This window comes from Salvelinus alpinus, chromosome 10 (genome assembly GCF_045679555.1).
Source record: "Salvelinus alpinus chromosome 10, SLU_Salpinus.1, whole genome shotgun sequence".
In the NCBI taxonomy this organism is placed as follows: Eukaryota; Metazoa; Chordata; class Actinopteri; order Salmoniformes; family Salmonidae; genus Salvelinus; species Salvelinus alpinus.
In genome coordinates, this window is record NC_092095.1 from 37898077 (window position 1) to 37917354 (window position 19278).

The 19278-nt window shown below is 42.7% G+C and overlaps 1 long non-coding RNA gene across 1 annotated transcript; it reads right to left on the reverse strand.

The window, feature by feature from the left end:
• Nucleotides 1-7335: 7335 nt before the first annotated feature.
• LOC139531354 (uncharacterized) lies at nucleotides 7336-17638 on the reverse strand. Its single transcript, XR_011666340.1, has 2 exons — nucleotides 17476-17638; nucleotides 7336-8640 (listed from the first exon to the last, which is right to left on the reverse strand). It is a non-coding gene; the product is annotated as an uncharacterized lncRNA (long non-coding RNA).
• Nucleotides 17639-19278: the final 1640 nt, after the last annotated feature.

Here is a 19278-nt window from a genome sequence, read left to right on the forward strand (position 1 = left end):
GATGGTAGATCTCCAGGAAGAGGGTTGGGCAGCCCTGCACTAGAGGGAGTTCTTTACTCACCTCTAAACAGATAAAGTGCATTCATAAAGTATTCAGACCCGTTGATTTGTTCCACATTTTGTTACGATCGAACCCCAGGCTGTAGGGACGCCACAACACTGCGATGCAGTGTCGTAGACTGCTGCAACGCCCCCTCCCATATTTGGCATTAAACCCATAGCCATGAATGGGTGAAGGGATGAAGTGGTGGAGTGAAACCATAAAGGTAGTGCCAGTCATCTGTAAGCGTGTAAGAGGTGAGAGAATGGATAGAATGAGAGAGAGAAAAGAAAGAGATGAAGAGAAGGGTTGAAATAAATGTTGGGTGGATAAGTGGATGTGTGTTGTTTAGTGGAGCCAGTCCTTGTTCATGGCAGGAGATAATTGATGGTGTTATCGAGGGACGATGGGGGGCGGTGGGGCACAAGGAGGGTGTATACTGTATATGGAGGTAGTTTGTCAAACCCTGCTACAGCCCTGTTCTGTCTCAATGGGAACCACAGCAGGGAGAGCTAGTGGAGAATAAGTGCTTCCCAAATGTCACTATTCCTTATAAAGTGCACTACTGTTCTATTTGGGATGCAACTTTTGTCAGCAGCACTCACAGGCGATAAGGACACATAAAGCAGTCAAAACAATGAAGAACATTGGGATCTTTGTCTTTTTCTCCAAAAAAGGGTTTATGTGCCGTCTGTGGCATGTGTGTGTGTGCGTGTGTATGTGTGTGGTTTGAGGTCAGTGGCTGAGTGGCTGAGTGATCACCTATACAGTGCATTCGGAAAAGTTTTCACACCCCATCCCTTTTTCCACATTTTGTTATGTTACAGCATTATTCTAAAATGGATTAAACCCCCCAAAAAATTCAACATCAAACTACACACAATACCCCATAATGACAGAGCAAAAACAGGTTTTTAGTCATTTTTGCAAATTTATTACAAATAAAAACAGAAATACATTATCAAAAATCTGATTTGATTAGTCACATGCGCCAAATACAACAGGTGTAGTAGACCTTACAGTGAAATGCTTACTTATGAGCCCCTAACCAACAATGCAGTTCAAAAAAATACAGATAAGAATAAGAAAAAGAAGTAACAAGTAATTAAAGAGCAGCAGTAAAATAACAAAAGCGAGACTATATACGGGGGGGAGGGGGTACCAGTAAACAGTCAATGTGCGGTGGCACCAGTTAGTTGAGGTAATATGTACATGTAGGTAGAGTTATTAAAGTGACTATGCATAGATGATAAAAACAGAGAGTAGCAGCGGTGTAAAAGAGGGGGAGGGAGGGTGGGGCAATGCAAATAGTCTGGGTAGCCATTTGATTAGATGTTCAGGAGTCTTAGAAGCCTCTTGGACCTAGACTTGGAGCTCCGGTACCTCTTGCAGTGCAGTAGTAGAGAGAACCGTCTATGACTAGGGTGGCTGGAGTCTTTGACAATTTTTAGGGCCTTCATCTGACACCGCCTGGTATGGAGGTCCTGGATGGCAGGAAGCTTGGCCCCAGTGATGTTCACACTACCCTCTGTAGTGCCTTGCGGTCGGAGACCGAGCAGTTGCCATACCAGGCAGTGATGCAACCAGTCAGGATGCTCTCGATAGTTCAGCTGTAGAACCTTTTGAGGATCTGAGGACCCATGCCAAATCTTTTCCGTCTCATGAGGGGGAATGGGTTTTGTCGTGCCCTCTTCATGACTGTCTTGGTGTTCTTGGACTATGTTAGTTTGTTGTTGATGTGGACTTGAAGCACCCAACCTGCTCCACTGCAGCCCTGTCAATGAGAATGGGGGCGTGCCCAACTTGTTGTGGGAAGCTTGTGGAAGGCTACCCGGAACGTTTGACCCAAGTTAAACAATTTAAAGGCAATGCTACCAAATACTAATTGATTGTATGCAAACTTCTGACCCACTGGGAATGTGATGAAAGAAATAAAAGCTGAAATAAATCATTCTCTCTACTATTATTCTGACATTTCACATTCTTAAAATAAAGTGGTGATCCTAACTGACCTAAGACAGGGAATTTTTACTAGGATTAAATTTCAGGATTTGAGAAAAACTGAGTATAAATGTATTTTGGTAAGGTGTATGTAAACTTCCGACTTCAACTGTATATAATGTTCCTCAAATTCCAATCTTTCTTTACTGAGTGGACTAGAATTAGGTCAGTTTTAAATTGATGTGTATGATAACACAAGATAATATAATTCCCTCTGCCTTTGAAAACAACGCTCTTTCTTCCCAGTAAATTCACCAAGTGTTGTTACATGAACAAATTAAATGTATGTCATTATTTTGATCATCCCTTTTTAGTGTGCAGGTACAGATAAAGACAGCTTAACTATTGATTGTGTGTATGTGTGCGCATGTCCGTGCGAGTTTGTATATGTGCGTATGATTGCGTGAGTGTGTGTGTGTGTGCGCTTGGGTATGTGTGTCTAGACACCCTGTGGGCAGTGTCACCTTCTAGTTCCAGGAACAGGGCACTTGCCATTGCTGAGGTCTGTTTTAAATATATATTTTTTTACATTTAACTAGGCAAGTCAGTTAAGAACAAATTCGTATATACAACAACAGCCCACCAGGGAACAGTGGGTTAATAACTGCGTTGTTTAGGGGCAGAACGACAGATTTTCACCTTGTCAGCTTGGGGATTCGATCCAGTATCCTTTCGGTTACCGAACCAACGCCCTGGTTGCTATGGTACAAGGGGAAAACTTCATACAAATGTTGACTGTCAGCTGAGCATTAGATTACCAATCAATTCTGCATTGAAGTTTCCATCATGCATCTCTCTTATGAAATTCAGAATCCCAAAATGTTCTAGGCTCCAATTCCCATTTTCGACATGATATTCTTCCCAAATCCGCAATCAGAATTGAATCCTGGCCTAAATTTGGATACGATACCTTTTTCATTCCAGTGTTTATCTCATGGCTCTGATAAATTGAAGCTCCCCCTATGTTACTTAAACGACACACCAAGTGGCCATTTGAAAATGGGTCATTTGGTTAGGAGCCCAACAGGAATTGTTTTCAAATTCCCATCGGTGCTGCTGTGTCAGAAACAGGGATATTTGGATCCAGATGAGATGCAGTCATGCTTTTTTGAGAGAGAGGAACCGAGTATGACTATTCAGATAAAATCAAACCAAATTAATGAGGATTTGTTCTGTAACATCTCTGTCTGAATCGTTTGGAACACTGTGACGGCATCCCAAATCGCACCCTATAGGGCCAGTTGGGACACAGCATGTGTTGATTTATATCCACAACGAGACTGGAATCCTGCATATTCAGATGACCTTATCTTCACATAGCCATTTATCTGTTTCCAATGGCAACGTTCACTCAGTGCCTTCTGGGGTAAAAACAATATATGTGTGTGAGAGTGTGTCAGATGATAATGTTCATAAACACACTGCAGCATAGCAACACGAAACCATGTTCGCCTGATGAGTAACTTTGTGTGAGATCTTAAGACTTGGGTTAGCTCACTATTGATATTCCATACATTCTGTGTACGGCCCATGCACTGTGTGTGTGTGTCTGCGTCTTTGCGTGTGCATGTGTCCGTCTATGTGTTTAATTAGCTATCATTCAGTCAGATTTACCTGTGTCTCTCATTAGGTCTGTCTCTGTCTCTCCATTTTACACCTCAATAATTGATTTGGACACACACACACACACACACACACACACACACACACACACACACACACACACACACACACACACACACACACACACACACACACACACACACACACACACACACACACACACACACACACACACACACACACACACACACACACACACACACACACAACCACCCTGCTGTCTGATTTTAGGCATGGCACGTCCTCTGCAGTTTCAAGTTTTATTTGTCACATGCACAAGTACAGTGAAATGCTTTAAGGGAAACTTCACCTCTAGACACTATTTGAATGATGAGGTGTTTCAGACATAATTGTGCGCCATAGAGGTATTTTAGCATGTTCTTTGGTTGATTAAGCCTACTGTCTGCTTAAAAAATGAATGGTCAAGTTTTGTAGCAATTATTGTGGCCTTTGTGTTTCGCCGATTGCACGATCACGCTAGTAGCAAGTTGATATGGTTCTCCTTAGACTTGTCTCAACGATGTTCCTATCTGCCACAGGATATCTAGGTTGACTCATTTTCCCCGGCTTTGTGAAGACTACAGCCTGATGGGAGCCCTACTTCCTTGTCCAATTGTTTTCCCACACTCAAATACAGGCTTTTCAAAACGGGCCAGCACTAATTTCTACAGGTTCACGGGAGATAAGTTACAATGCACTGTCTATCCGAGATGGCTAAATAATTACAATGGCTGCCTCTGACGATTCCTCTTTCCAAGAAGAACTTGATGACAAAACAGTTTTTGATGTTCTTTTACATACTAGCATAGGAACATACTGCCCTATTCATTTGAGCCGGAATACACTGAAGAGGAGTTGAGACAGCGAGAACAAGAATTGCGAAACCAGCAAGCAGCGATAGGAAGCCACAGTCAGACTCCAACTGGTGGTGCCTATGCGGGTGCTTTCTAGCCATGCTGCAACAAATTCGATCGCGGACAGTTCTTGCTGGAGACGGTCACTGCAGACCCCTTGGATTGTGTGTCTGTGACAGACAATCAACGTTTCGACTCACATAAGGACAGAGGTGCACTGGAGACGTTCTTCAGAACCTCATAGATCAGCTGGGAGCAGCAGCCTAGACCAGCTGGACAAGGAGGAAAATTACAAATAAGTAAGTTGTTTTGCTGTCGGTACCCTTACTAAAAAACATTATTACAGTCAGAGTGCATTATAACTGCAGTACTCCACAGTATAACTGAAGATAGAGTGCAGTATAACTGAAATATGCTGCAAATACTGCATCCAAAATAACACTGTTTTTTTTACTGCAGTAATATTACAGTGTAACTGCATTTAGAGTGCAGTATAACTGCAGTTCAACTGCATAACACTGCAGTTATTCTGCAATTACTGCATCCAAAATACCACAGTCGACCGCAGTTACTGAACTTTACTGCAGTTTCAAAACTATAATATTTTTTTGTAAGGGTAGCTAGCTAGCAATATAAGCTATCTTTTCACAAGAGGCAGTGTTGTTAAGCAATCTGACCACGCTCTGAGTTTACGAACTCCCAGAGCATACTCTGGAACTCCAGAATAAATTGACGAACACACCAGTAGTATAAACCAGACTTTAGTTTTAAAATCTTTGGTTATTTCGTACATAGCCTCACATGTAAATCCATAATGAGATGGGTTGGGCTAAAGCTTAAGACAGTGTGAATGATGCTGAATGAGTGTAGACAAAGAAGAGGTCTCCAGTAGGTACCAAAACATTCAGGGGCCATTTTCTCAAAAGTGAGGTTACAAGTTCATCAACTTTCAAAGCACAATTACTTTCCCATTGTTCCTCAACTGTAGTGTATGAAATACCATTTTCACTTTTTCACTTTTACCCAACGTAAAAAACAACATTTACAATTTTACTACATACGACCGAATCGAGCAGGTCGGTCACTAATAATAATAATAATAATAGTAATAATAATAAACAGTACAGCAGCAGCATAAGTGATGTGTGTGTGTGTGTGTGTGGTGGTGAGTGTGTGTATGTAAGTGTAAGTGTGTGGATGTCAGTGTGAGTGTGATAGGCGTGTGATAGGCGGATATACATTTAAACAGGGCTGAAAAGTGACTGGTAGCAGGAATATGTAAATATTTATGGTAATATACTAATGGTAATATATACATGTACAGATAGATAGCAATACAAAGTTTACCATAAAGGCTCAGAATAAGTTAGAAGAAAAACAAAAAGAAATGAAGTAACTTATTCAAGAAAGATCAAGTGCAATATATTCTAAAATTAAAGCGAACTGGATGGAATATTGGAAAAAATTCACCAAATAATTTTTAAATCTTCAACATAGAAATGCTACCAATTTTTGTTTTACAGAAACTTGTTTCAAATAACGCTGTCACCCATGATTCACCAAACGATATTTTGAAAAAGGAAGTCCTTGAGAGGGTAAACACGCTTAAATGTCTTATTCACGTCGGCCATGGAGAAGGAGAGCCCACAGTTCTTGGTAGCGGGCTGCGGCGGTGGTACTGTGTTATCCTCAAAGCGGGCAAAGAAGGTGTTTAGCTTGTCTGGAAGGAAGACGTCAGTGTTCACAACGTGGCTGATTTTTCCTTTTGTAGTATGCTACATACAGTCGGAAGTTTACATGCACCTTAGCAAAAATACATTTAAACTCAGTTTTTCACAATTCCTGACATTTAATCCTAGTAAAAATTAATTCCCTGTCTTAGGTCAGTTAGGATCACCACTTTATTTTCAGAATGTGAAATATCAGAATAATAGTAGTAATAATGGACAAATTATGTCAACTAGCCAATCAGAAGCTTCTAAAGCCATGATATCATTTTCTGGAATTTTCCAAGCTGTTTAAAGGCACAGTCAACTTAGTGTATGTAAACTTCTGACCTACTAGAAGGGGTGCAAACCAGCACCGAATAGACAGAAACCTAGCAAGTCAGAGGTACTAAGAAAATTCTTAAGTTTCTTCAGCTGATCCCTTCCAGGAGATCAGTACGTTGAACCTAACATCTTTTTTTCTCTCTTCCAAGCTACAAGATACATGTTTGTTGTCACTGTTGATATTGTCCCGTGCTGTGCTGTTCAAAATAGGAAAATCAGAAAATTGTGTTGAGTCAAAACATTTTTGTTTACATAAATGAATAACTGAAATAATCTAACAACATCTCTAATTATGCGTTTTTGTAGGAGGGAGTTCCTTTGGCTGATCCTGACACTCTGCGCCCTGGTCAGAACCAACCCAGCAGATGTACTCACGAACGGACCCCCTATGGGAATCGTTTTCCGCAATGATCCAGGACTCCTTAACTGCAGAGTACACACACAAAGGGTGTACGTCCGCCTAGAAGCAGAGAATGTGTACCGCGAACACATTCCACCTGCGGCGCATTTGAGTTGGGCCGGGGCTTACTGGACCACCCAGGCAGTTAAGCACGTCCAGCTAGACACTGTCCATATGTTGGCCCAACTCCAAAAGTTCACAGTCACCCAGTCAGAACTAGCAGAGCCCAGGCGAGAAAAACAATTTGTCGGGGCGCTACTCTCGATAGGTGCAGCCGTAGGGTCACTATTTGCTCTGCCGTCAAAGCAGTCAGTCTAGCCACAGTCAAGAGAAATGTTAGGGAGATTACCAAAGAGATGCCACATATTTATTTATTTTTAACCTTTATTTAACCAGGTAGGCCGGTTGAGAACAAGTTCTCATTTACAACTGCGACCTGGCCAAGATAAAGCAAAGCAGTGTGACAAAAACAATAACACAGAGTTACACAAACAAACGTACAGTCAATAACACAATAGAAAAATGTATGTACAGTGTGTGCAAATGTACAAGAGTAGGGAGGTATAAGGCAATAATTAGGCCATGGAGGCGAAATAATTAAAATTTAGCATTAACACTGGAGTGATAGATGTGCAGATGATGATGTGCAAGTAGACATACTGGGGTGCAAAAGAGCAAGAGAATAAGTAACAATATGGGGATGAGGTAGTTGGGTGTGCTATTTACAGATTTACAAGCCAGATTCACAGTGCTTTTGGTGTAGTGCAAATGTAAGTTAATAAAAATCTGTTAGTTTAGTGCAGTTTAGTCTAGTGACATGTCTGCTGCTGATGTCTGACGCCCTTTTATGGCCTGTACAAACTGTCCAAATACAACTATGAAGCTGTTGTTAAGGCCATCTGGGCCATTTCAGCCGCCCTGGCTTCCCTGTCTGCTGCATCGGCTGTTGCCTCATCTTCACACAGCTGATTGAAATGTTGATCCTGTTGCTGATGCTGGGCCTCAAGTGTCTCCAGGTATGAGGCCTCGGTCTCCATCATGAAGTTCAGGTATTTGCTGGTTGTGCTTGCAGAGTGTTTTCTCTTTCCTGATAAAATATATTGGCAGAGGTAATGACATGTACAGTACAGGAAAAATAAGGTACAGACTCCATATCAAACTTGAGGACAGCCAGTGTGAGTGCTGTTTTGTTCTCCAACCATGTATTGTCTGATCAATTTTATTAAATATTATCCAGCAAAGGCCAGTGTTGGTCCAACCATATTTACCAATCAGGTACACCAATGATGCAAATAATAAAGGTCTTGGGTCAGAATTTGATTAATTGAATCAGTGTGACAGTTGTATGTATACATTCTTATTCTCCTTGAATAATGTTTAGGAACTTAACACTGCCACAAAAGCCCTCTGTGGATACGATTTCCCGCCCCTGTTGAAGGCAGCTAAATTGTGCGACTAGGGCTTAACAAGTGAACATGACAATCAATTGACATTGAACTGTTTACCAACTGAGAATGGACCTTTGGTGCCTTGGGGTGCAGGGTTTAAGGGTTGCAGGAGCATTGTTTCTGTCGATGGACCCTGGGTGTCTGGGGGTGCAGGGCTCTGAGGATGTGGGTTCACCATTCGAGCACACAGCTTCCTCTGAGTCTGTAGGTTCAGGAATTTCCCCTAAAAAGTATAAGTGTTTGTTTGTATAATGTAAAGTTGGATATCCGGCTAACGTCAAACAATTAGCTAAGTCCATGGTGTTGGCCTTCCATGAATGTTTATATGACAAGTTATCGAATCTGGTTCACATTGCATCGCAGTGCTCACTCTCACATGCTACAACTAGCGACGCTAAAGACATTGATAGCTAGTTGAAAACAATGTATTTTAATTTTGTATTTATTAGGATCCCCATTAGCCAATGCTAATGACAACAGCTGGTCTTACTGGGGTCCAACACATAACGAAAAATACATTATAGACAAAACACTTTACATACATTGAAGTTTTTTTTTACATGTAGTGTGTGTGTGTGTGTGCATCTATCAGTTACACATACATGTCAGTACATACACACAACAAGTAGGTCACATGGGGGAGAGTGTTTGTGCCGTGAGGTGTTCATTTATTTGTTTTTTTAAACCAGGTTTGCTGTTCACTGCGAAGGGAGTTCCATGCACTCATTGCTCTGTATAATACTGTACGTTTCTGGCGAGTGTGAAAATACCCTTGGTGGCATATCTGGTGGGGTAAGTGTGTGTGTATATGTGCTGTATGTAAGTTGACTATGCAAACCATTTTGGAAATTCCAACACATTAATGTTACTTATAAAAACAAGAAGTGATACAGTCTGTCTTTCCTCAACTCTTAGCCAAGAGAGATTGAATCTATATGTTTTGACCATAACAGTTTACAATCTAAGGTACACCAAGTAATGTTGATTCCTCAACTTGTTCAACAGCCACACCATTCATTACCAGATTCCGCAGAGGTCTAGTACTTAGGCAATTATTTGTACCGAATACATAGCTCTTAGTTTTAGAGATGTTCAGGACCACTTTATTACTGGCCACCGATTCCAAAAACCGACTACAACTCTTTGCTAAGGGTTTCAGTGACTTCATTAGCTTTGGTTGCTGATGTGTATCCATATATGCTGATGATTCAACCATATACACATGCCTTATTTAATGCTACTGGCAGGTCATTGGTAAAAATAGAAAATAATAGAGTGCCTAGAGAGCTGCCCTGCGGTACACCACACTTTACATGTTTGGCATTAGAGAAGCTTCCATTAAAGAAAACCCTCTGAGTTCTATTAGATAGATAGCTCTGATTGCACGATATGGCAGAGGCTGAAAAGCCACAACACATACATTTTATCAACAACAGGTTATGGTCAATAATATCAAAAGCTGCACTAAAATGTAACACTACAGTACCCACAATCATCTTAGTATCAATTTCTTTCATCCAATCATCAGTCATTTGAATCAGGGCAGTACATATTGTTTGCTTCTCTATAAGCAAGTCTTGTTAATTTGTTTTCAGAGAAATAGCACTGTATTTGGTCAAACACTTTGCTAATAGCGGGCAGCAAGCTGATAGGTCTGCTGTTGGAAGCTGTAAAGGTCGCTTTACCACTCTTGGGTAGCGGAATGACTTTGGCTTCCCTCCAGGCCTGAGGACAAACACTTTCCTCTAGGCTCAGATTAAAGATATGACTGATAGGAGTGGCTTTGGATTCAGCTACCATCCTCAGTAGCTTTCCATCTAAATTGTCGTTGCCAGGAGGTTTGTCAGTATTGATCGATAACAATAATTTTCCTACTCATCCCACAATAACTTTACAAAATTCAAACTTACAATGCTTTTCGTTCAAAATGTGTTTGTTTATGCATGGATATGATGGCCCACTGTTCATTGTTGGCATTTCCAGCCTAAGTTTGCCCACTTTGACAATGAAGTAATCATTAAAATAATTGGAAACATCAAATGGTTTTGTGATGAATAAGTCATCTGATTCGATGAAAATTGAGTTGAATTTTTCTGCCCCTATTTCCATTTAAAGTACAGTACTTCTTTCCATCGTTCTTTATCACTGGTCTTCAAAATACAGTTTGTCCTTCTTTAGTCACATCATTTATCAATTTGCAGTAAGTCAGCCAGACTTATTAGCCACTCCCTTTGCCCCATCTCTTTCAACCATACAGTTTCAATTCATTCCATTGAGCCTCAAACGTGCTGTCAGTTTCTTTTGTAACCCTTATTTCTCCCCAACTGGTAGTTATAATCTTGTCTCATCGTTGCAACTCCCCAACGGGTTCGGGAGAGGTGAAGGTCGAGTCATGTCCTCTGAAACATGATCCTTTTGAACACACTGCTCGCTGAATCCGGAAGCCAGCCACACCAATGTGTCAGAGGAAACACTGTTCAACTGATGACTGAGGTCAGCTTGCAAGTACCTGGCCCAGCCACAAGTAGTTGCTGGAGCATGATGAGCCAAGGTAATCCCTCCGGCCAAACCCTCCCCTAACCCGGACAATTGTGCGCCGCCCTATATGGCTCCCAGTCACGGCTGGCTGTAACACATGTTTTTTCAAGTTGGATGGCTTCCGCTGGTGTACAGCAATCTTTAAGTCATACCACAGATTCTAAATTGGATTGAGGTCTGGGCTTTGACTAGGCCATTCCAAGACATGTAAATGCTTCCCCTTAAACCACTCGAGTGTTGCTTTAGCAGTATGCTTAGGGTCATTGTCCTGCTGGAAGGTGAACCTCTGTTCCAGTCTCAAATCTCTGGAAGACTGACTGAAACAGGTTTCTCTCAAGAATTTCCCTGTATTTAGCGCCATCTATCATTCCTTCAATTCTGACCAGTTTCCCAGTCCCTGCCGATGAAAAACATCCCCACAGCATGATGCTGCCACCATCATGCTTCACTGTGGGGATAGTGTTCTCGGGGTGATGAGAGGTGTTGGGTTTGCACCAAACATAGCGTTTTCCTTGATGGCCAAAAAGCTGCATTTTACTCTCATCTGACCAGAGTACCTTCTTCCATATGTTTGGGGAGTCTCCCACATGCCTTTTGGCTGAACACCAAACGTGTTTGCGTATTTTTTTCTTTAAGCAATGGCTTTTTCCTGGCCACTCTTCCATAAAGCCCAGCTCTGTGGAGTGTATGGCTTAAAGTGGTCCTTTGGACAGATACTCCAATCTCCACTGTGGAGCTTTGCAGCTCCTTCAGGGTTATCTTTGATCTCTTTGTTGCCTCTCTGATGAATGCCCTCCTTGCCTGGTCTGTGAGTTTTGGTGGGTGGCTGTCTCTTGGCAGGTTTGTTGTGGTGCCATATTCTTTCAATTTTTTAATAAAGGATTTAATGGTGCTCCGTGAGATGTTCGAAGTTTGGGATATTTTTCATAACCCAACCCTGATCTGTACTTCTCCACAACTTTGTCCCTGACCTGTTCGGAGAGCTCCTTGGCCATCATGGTGCCGCTTTCTTGGTGGTGCTGCTTGCTTAGTGGTGTTGCAGACTCTGGGGCCTTTCAGAACAGGTGTATATATACTGAAATCATGTGACAGATCATGTGACACTCACAAATTATGTGACTTCTGAAGGTAATTGGTTGCACCAGATTTTATTTAGGGGCTTCATATCAAAGGGGGTGAAAATATATGCACGCACCACTTTCCCGTTTTGTATCTTTTTGAATTTTTTGAAACATGTTCTTTTTTCATTTCACTTCACCAATTTGGACTATTTTGTGTATATCCATTACATGAAATCCAAATAAAAATCAATTTAAATTACAGGTTGTAATGCAACAAAATAGGAATAACTGAACCTTGTCTTTGAACCTCAGGAACTTGACCACTATTGTATTACCGTGCTAATCATCACTGCTCGGCGACATCATGGCTTCAAATATCGCTGTCGATGATGTTGAATCCAGTGTCCCACTGGTTTCGAACCACCAGGAAAGTTTTGCAGTCTGAACCACTTTTGACGTTGTGGTCTTTTCAATTTTTATATTCTTTTTTGAGTTTCTTAATGTATTCCCTGCACTGTTTTGCTGACCGAACATATCTGATATTTTTTAGAAGACCTTTTCATTCTTGGTGGAAGAATCCAGTTGCCTCTGGATGCTGGAGTTTGTTCAGATGCTCAAAAGCACTTGGACATCTCCAACTGACCAATTCTCTCCTTCCACTGGGACATCATTGCGCGAAACTAATCAATGAGTTCAGCCATTTGTAACCCCACCCACTGGCCAACTTGGTTTGAGGTCAGTAGCAGATATCAAACGAGGCTGTATATCCAGCTTGGTTCGAGGAATAAAGCGGGCCATGGGCAAGAGCAAATGAAAAAGGAACCATGATATTCACGGTATTGCCCTGCAATGGAAAAATGCCATAAGGGGGCATGTCAAATAATTTCAGCCTCCTGAGGGAGAAGAGGCACTGCCGTGCCTTCTTCAAACTATGCTGGTGTGAGAGGACCATGTTATGTTGGCACCCCCCCATTCCCCTTTTGGTAGAAAAAGAAGGTAGAGGATATTTCTCAGCCACATGTCCTCAGTACCTTGCCTTGGGCATTGTTCATGTGAGGCTTAGCTCATACCAGCTTCCTTCCTCCCATAGACCCCATGTATACCAACCAGCCTGTTGTGTCCATCCAATGCTCTTTTCCATCTCCCCTCATTTCCTCCACGTATATCCATTCACTATTGTTTTCCATTCCCCTCCCCTCCTCTGTTGCATATCCGTCTCCTCTCTCTGTTATATCCCGCTCATCTCCCTTCTGACAATACCCTGATTTCCAGTGCAATTACACTTTAAGAAGTTAATCCTACTGGTTGTCACTCAGCTCATTCTCACCCACAGATTCATGTTACTTGCTCTCTTTCTGTCTCTCTCTCGACTAGGGGTGTGAAATTGTGATCTTAATGTTAAAAGAAAAAACGTAATTTAAAAAAATATATAATTACAATTTTAGCTGCAGAAAATAAACAGCAGAGTGAGTACATTTCCACAACAACTAAACCTGTTGAAGTTTGAGGCTCAACTTCTCTGCTGTTTTGGTTCCCTGGCTACCATTCTGTGAACAGTGTGATGCAAACCCATGCACATAAGCAGATACTGTATGTGGCAGAGTGAGAGTGAAGTGTTGCATCTTTCTTCTCAACATCCTAGCCTATTCATTAATGATAGGCCCTGCTTTACTGAAGTTGTGAAACAATGCATGCCAAGAAATTGCGACATAAAGAATTACATTTCGGGTTAAAGCTTTTTATTGCCGATAGATAGGTCTAGTGCACGGTTCTGACTGTCTGCCTGGTGCCCGACCTGCCTACACTGTGCCCCTCCCCTTTCTCTCCACCCCTTGCTAGCTCGCTACGAAAGATGCAAGTGTTTGTTTTCTCAAAAGTAGTCTCCTCTATTCCAAAAATACTGATTCTTAGGAGTCAATTCCTAGCGGAATCGAATCTTGACACAGAGAAATGAGAGTCGACATCGGGAGTTTACGTGCAAGGAGTGAAGGAATCAATTATTTTGGAGTCGACTCTCCACCACTATGACATCGTCGTTAACAGTTGAAAAAATGGCAGAAAAAGGCAAGCGACAGCAATACGATATATGGCAATACTTTAATAAGTTAAATGAAAAGGAAATGCAAACTTTGCGAGGTGGAATTGGGGTACACCATCTGAAAGGTATGCAAGCTGATATTTCCAAACCGTTGCTAGCTGCAGCACAGCTCCATTGTGAATTCAAGTAGAATTTTATGAATGACAGAAAACCCTTTAAATGTTAAGAAATGTCTCGACCTAATACACCCAAGCACACACTCACTCTCTCTCGCTCTCTGTCTCTCTCTTCTCACGTTCTCTCTTAATCCCTGATTAAACAGAGTCAACTTCTCCCCGTCTTCCCTCTCGTTCCCCTGCAGTGTCCTCTTATCTTGGAGGACGGGTGTCGAGGACTGTGTGTGTGTGTGTGTGTGGGTGGGTGGGTGGAGGAACGTACGCCTGTTAGAGGGATAATTAGGGCTTTACTTTAGACTCACAACTCTGTTTGAAGAAACCCCCAGTAGAGTTTTCTGTCAGTCTTCACAGGACTGTTAATATGATGTATGAGGAGAGGGAGAGGAGATTGTTCTTTATTCTGTGCTTCATTCTATAGCTACAGGACTCCTGATATCTCCAGGAGTGATCGCTAGGGCCATCTACTTTAAGTACTGGCTGTCTTCCCAGTAGCCTACTTGGTGTGTGAACTGCTGACTGCTCATAACTTGCAGATGATTGTTGACAAATGAACCAGGATTAAGGGGCAGGGCAATTTGTGACTGTTGTTGTTTTGGTAATCAGCGGTTGTATTTTAGGCAATCAGCAATTAGTACCAGCAAATAGTACCAGGAGGTATGCTCTTCGCCTCTGCAAAGGCCATTAGTCTCAGTACTCCAATCGTCCCTGTTTTCTCAGCGGCAGCTGTAAGAGGCAGTTGTGTCAACGGTGGTCTCATAGTAAAACTAAGACCACCGCTGAAACAAAGATGGTTCTGCCGAGTTATTCGAGGAGAGGAAAGGCTCCACACTCTTTCACTTGAGTATCTTAGTTATTTTCAGATTCTCATTATGCTCTTTTGTAGCTTTGGCAACTATGTGTGTGTTTTCTATTCCTGTTCGCTCCTCTCCCTGTAGGCTTTACAGATTCTCCCCACCCCTTGGCTGCAAACCCTTCTAATTTAGTGTACAAGGTCGCACACAACCCATGTGGAATTCCTGGTCTGGTCTGGCAGCGTTTGGAACTGCCGATCTGTATCAAGATCGCAACGTTCATCTCACCCTATGCTGCCCTTTAGTCCATTGACTTTTGGCCTTGACAGAGACATGGATCACCCCAGAGAACCCTGCTACTCCAGCTGCTCTCTCTTCATCCGACAACATTTTCTCTCATAGTCCGAGAGCATCTGGTCATCGCAGTGGTGGCACAGCGCTACTCATTTCTCCTAAATTTAGATGTTCTATTTTCTCCCTCACTCACCTGTCAATCTCCTCATTTGAATTCCATGCTGTCGCTGTAACTTGTCCACTCAAGCTTAACATTATTGTCATCTATTGTCCACACGGTGCCCTTAGAGAGTTCCTCAATGAGCTTGACACCTTGTAAAGCTAATTTCCTGATGATAACTCACTGCTCTTTGTACTGGGTGACATCAACCTCCCGACGTCTGCCTTCGATTCATTTCTTTCCAACTCTCTCTTTCCCCTCCTTGCCTCTTTTGACCTCACCCTTTCCCAATCCCCTCCAACTCATAAGGCAGGCAATACGCTTTACCTCATCTTTACAACTAATCTCACTGCAACCCCATTCCAGGTCTTTGATCATTACTTTGTTTCCTTTTCTGTCTCCCTTTCCTCCAACAGAAGCCACTCAGCCCTTACCAAGATGGTCATGCACCGTCACAATCTTCACTCTCTCAATCCCACTACTCTCTCCTCTTCTATGCTATCATCTCTCCCTTCTGCTAAATAATTTTCCCTTCTGTCTCCTGATTCTGCCTCTTCAACCCTACTCTCCTCACTTTCTGCATCCTATGACTCACACTGTCCCCTTTCCTCCTAGCCGACTTGGTCCTCCCCTCCTGCTCTGTGGTTGAGTGACTCATTTCGAGCTTACAGAACAGGGCTGCGGGCAGCTGAACGAAAATGAAGGAAAACTAAACTTCCAGAGGACCTATCATCTTTTCACTCCCTCCTCTCTACCTTCTCTTCCTATCCGCTGCTAAAGCCACTTTCTATGACTCTTCATTTCAAGCTTCTGGCTATAACCCTAGGCAACTATTTTCCACCTTCTCTTCCCTCCTTAATTCTCCACCCCTCCCCCTCACTCCTCCCTCTCTGCAGACGACTTTGTCAACCACTTTGAAAAGAAGGTTGACGACATCCACTCCTCATTCACTCAGGCAATTGAGTCCACTGGTCCCACTCACACAGAACTACCCTACGCCTTGAACTTTTTCTCCCCTCTCTCTCCAGATGAAATCCTGTGACGAGTGAGGTCCGGCTACCCAACAACCTGCCCACTCGACCTATCACCATTCCTCACATTCCTCATCAACTCATCCCTAACCACTGGCTGAATTCTGTTTTCAAAATTGCCCGAGTTGCTCCCTTCCTCAAGGAACCAACACTCGACTCCTCTCTGAGGTAAAACATTACAGACCACTATCCCTTCTTTCTTTTCTTTCCAAAACACTTGATTGTGCTGTCTCTGACCAACCCTCTCGCTGTCCCTCTCAGAATGATCTTCTTGACCCTAACCAGTCAGGCTACAAGACGGGTCACTCAACCGAGACTGCTCTTCTCTGTGTCACGGAGGCTCTCCGTACTGCCAAAGCTGACTCTCTCTCCTCTGTTCTCATCCTCATAGATCTATCCACTGCCTTAGACAGTGTGAACCATCATGTCCTCCTCTCCACTCTCTCAGGGCTGGGCGTCTCAGGCTCTGCACACTCTTGGATTGCATCCTACCTGGCAGGCCGTTCCCACCAGGTGACGTGGAGAGTATCTGTGTCTGCATCATGTACTCTTACTACTGGGTTCCCCCAGGGCTCGATTCTTTTCCACTTCTCTCTATACACCAAGTCACTCGGCTCCATCATATACTTGCATGGTCTCTCCTATCATTGATATGCAGATGACACTCAACAAAATGTCTCCTTCCCTCCCTCTGACACCCAGGTGGCGACATGCATCTCTGCGTGCCTAGCAAATGTATCAGCTTGAATGTAGGCCCACCACCTCAAGCTGAACAAGACTGAGCTGCTCTTCCTCTCAGGGAAAGCCTGTCTGCTCCAAGACCACTCCTTCACGGTTGACAACTCCATGGTGTCCCCCTCCCAGAGTGCAAATGACCTTGTCGTGACCCTGGACAACACCCTGTCATTCAAAGCAGTGAATCGCTCCTGCAGGTTCATGCACTACAACATCCATAGAGTACGACCCTACCTCACACAGGAAACGGCGCAGGTCCTAATCCAGGCACTTGCCATCTCCCGTCTGGACTACTGCAACTCGCTGTTGGTTGAGCTTCCCACTTGTGTCATCAAACCCTTGCAACTCATCCACAATACTGCAGCCCACCTGGTCTTCACCCTTCCCAAGTTCTTCAATGACACCCCATTCCGCCGCACACTTCACTGGGTTCCAGTCGAAGCTCGATTCTACTACAAGACCATGGTACTTGCCTATGGAGCAGCAAGAGGAACTGCCTCTCCCTACCTCCAGGCTATGCTCAAACCCTACACCCCAACCCAAGCATCCCATTCTGCCAGCTCTGTTCTCTTGGCCCTCCCACCCCTTCGGAAGGGCAGCTCCCGCTCAGCCCAGTCCAAGCTCTTCTCTGTCCTGGCACCCCAATGGCGGAACCAGCTTCCCCCTGAAGCTAGGAGAGCATAGTCCCTGCCCATCTTCTAAAAACATCTGAAACCCAACTCTTAAAGAGTTTAAATAATCCCACAGCACCCCCCTCTCACCCCCTCCTAACCGCTGAGGAAAGAGAGAGGATAGGACAGAGGATATGGACAGGGGAGTTTCTCTTTCTCTCTTTTCCATACCACCGGGACCATTTTATACAGTGCATTCAAAAAGTATTCATACCCCTTGCTTATTCCACTTTTTTTCTCTCACCCATCCACACACAATACCCCATGATGAAAAAGTGAAAAAATTGTTTAAAACATGTATTGAAAATTAAATAGAGAAATATCGAATTTTACATAAGTGTTCACATCTCTGAGTCAATACATATTAGAATCAACTTTGGCAGTGACTACAGATGTGCGTATCTCTGGCTAAGTCTCTAAGAGCTTTACACACCTGGATTTTACAATATTTGCACATTATTATTTTAAAAAATTATTCAGCTCTGTCAAGTTGGTTGATGATCATTGTTAGACAGACATTTTAAAGTCTTGCCATATATGTTCAAGACGATTTAAGTCAAAATTGTAACTAGGCCACTCAGGAACTTTCAATGTTGTCTTGGTAAGCAACTCCAGTGTATATTTGGCCTTGTATTTTAGGTTATTGTTTCAGCTTTTCATTTTTTATTATGTGTCAAAAATTGTATTATTGGGTATTGTGTGTAGGCCAGTGACACAAAGGCCAGTGACACAAAATCTCAATTGAATCCATGATAAAATATTCAGTAGACCTATGGTCTCATGTGGATAGGTAGTTTCCAACAGGCCAATATTCAACATAGTTTAGCACAGAAACATGGTAATTAACTACAATGACCATAATCCATTGCACTCCCTCCTACTTGTCTGGTCTGTCTGGGGCAGACAGCAGACGGAGAGAAGAGAGAACGTGCAATCAAGAGGGATCAAAAGCAGTTGCTTTGTGAGGTATTGCTACCTGAACATTCATTATCTAAGTTATTGATAGTTTGTATTCAGCAGTGATAGCCTTGTTTACTTTGAAGAACTACTAAAATAGTGATTTTGTCAGACAGCATAGGCAGCATAATGTTCCCCTGGAAATGCATCCTACTTGATTTAAAGGACTTAGACTAACATCATACATTTGGCATGGATCCTCAGATCCTCAAAAGGTTCTACAACTGCACCATTCTTGTCAATATGGGGGCGCTGTTTTCACTTTGTAAAAAATCGTGCCCAAATTAAACTGCCTCGTACTCTATTCTAGATCGTACAATATGCATATTATTATTACTATTGGATAGAAAACACTCAAGTTTCTAAAACCGTTTGAATTATATCTGTGAGTAAAACAGAACTAATTTAG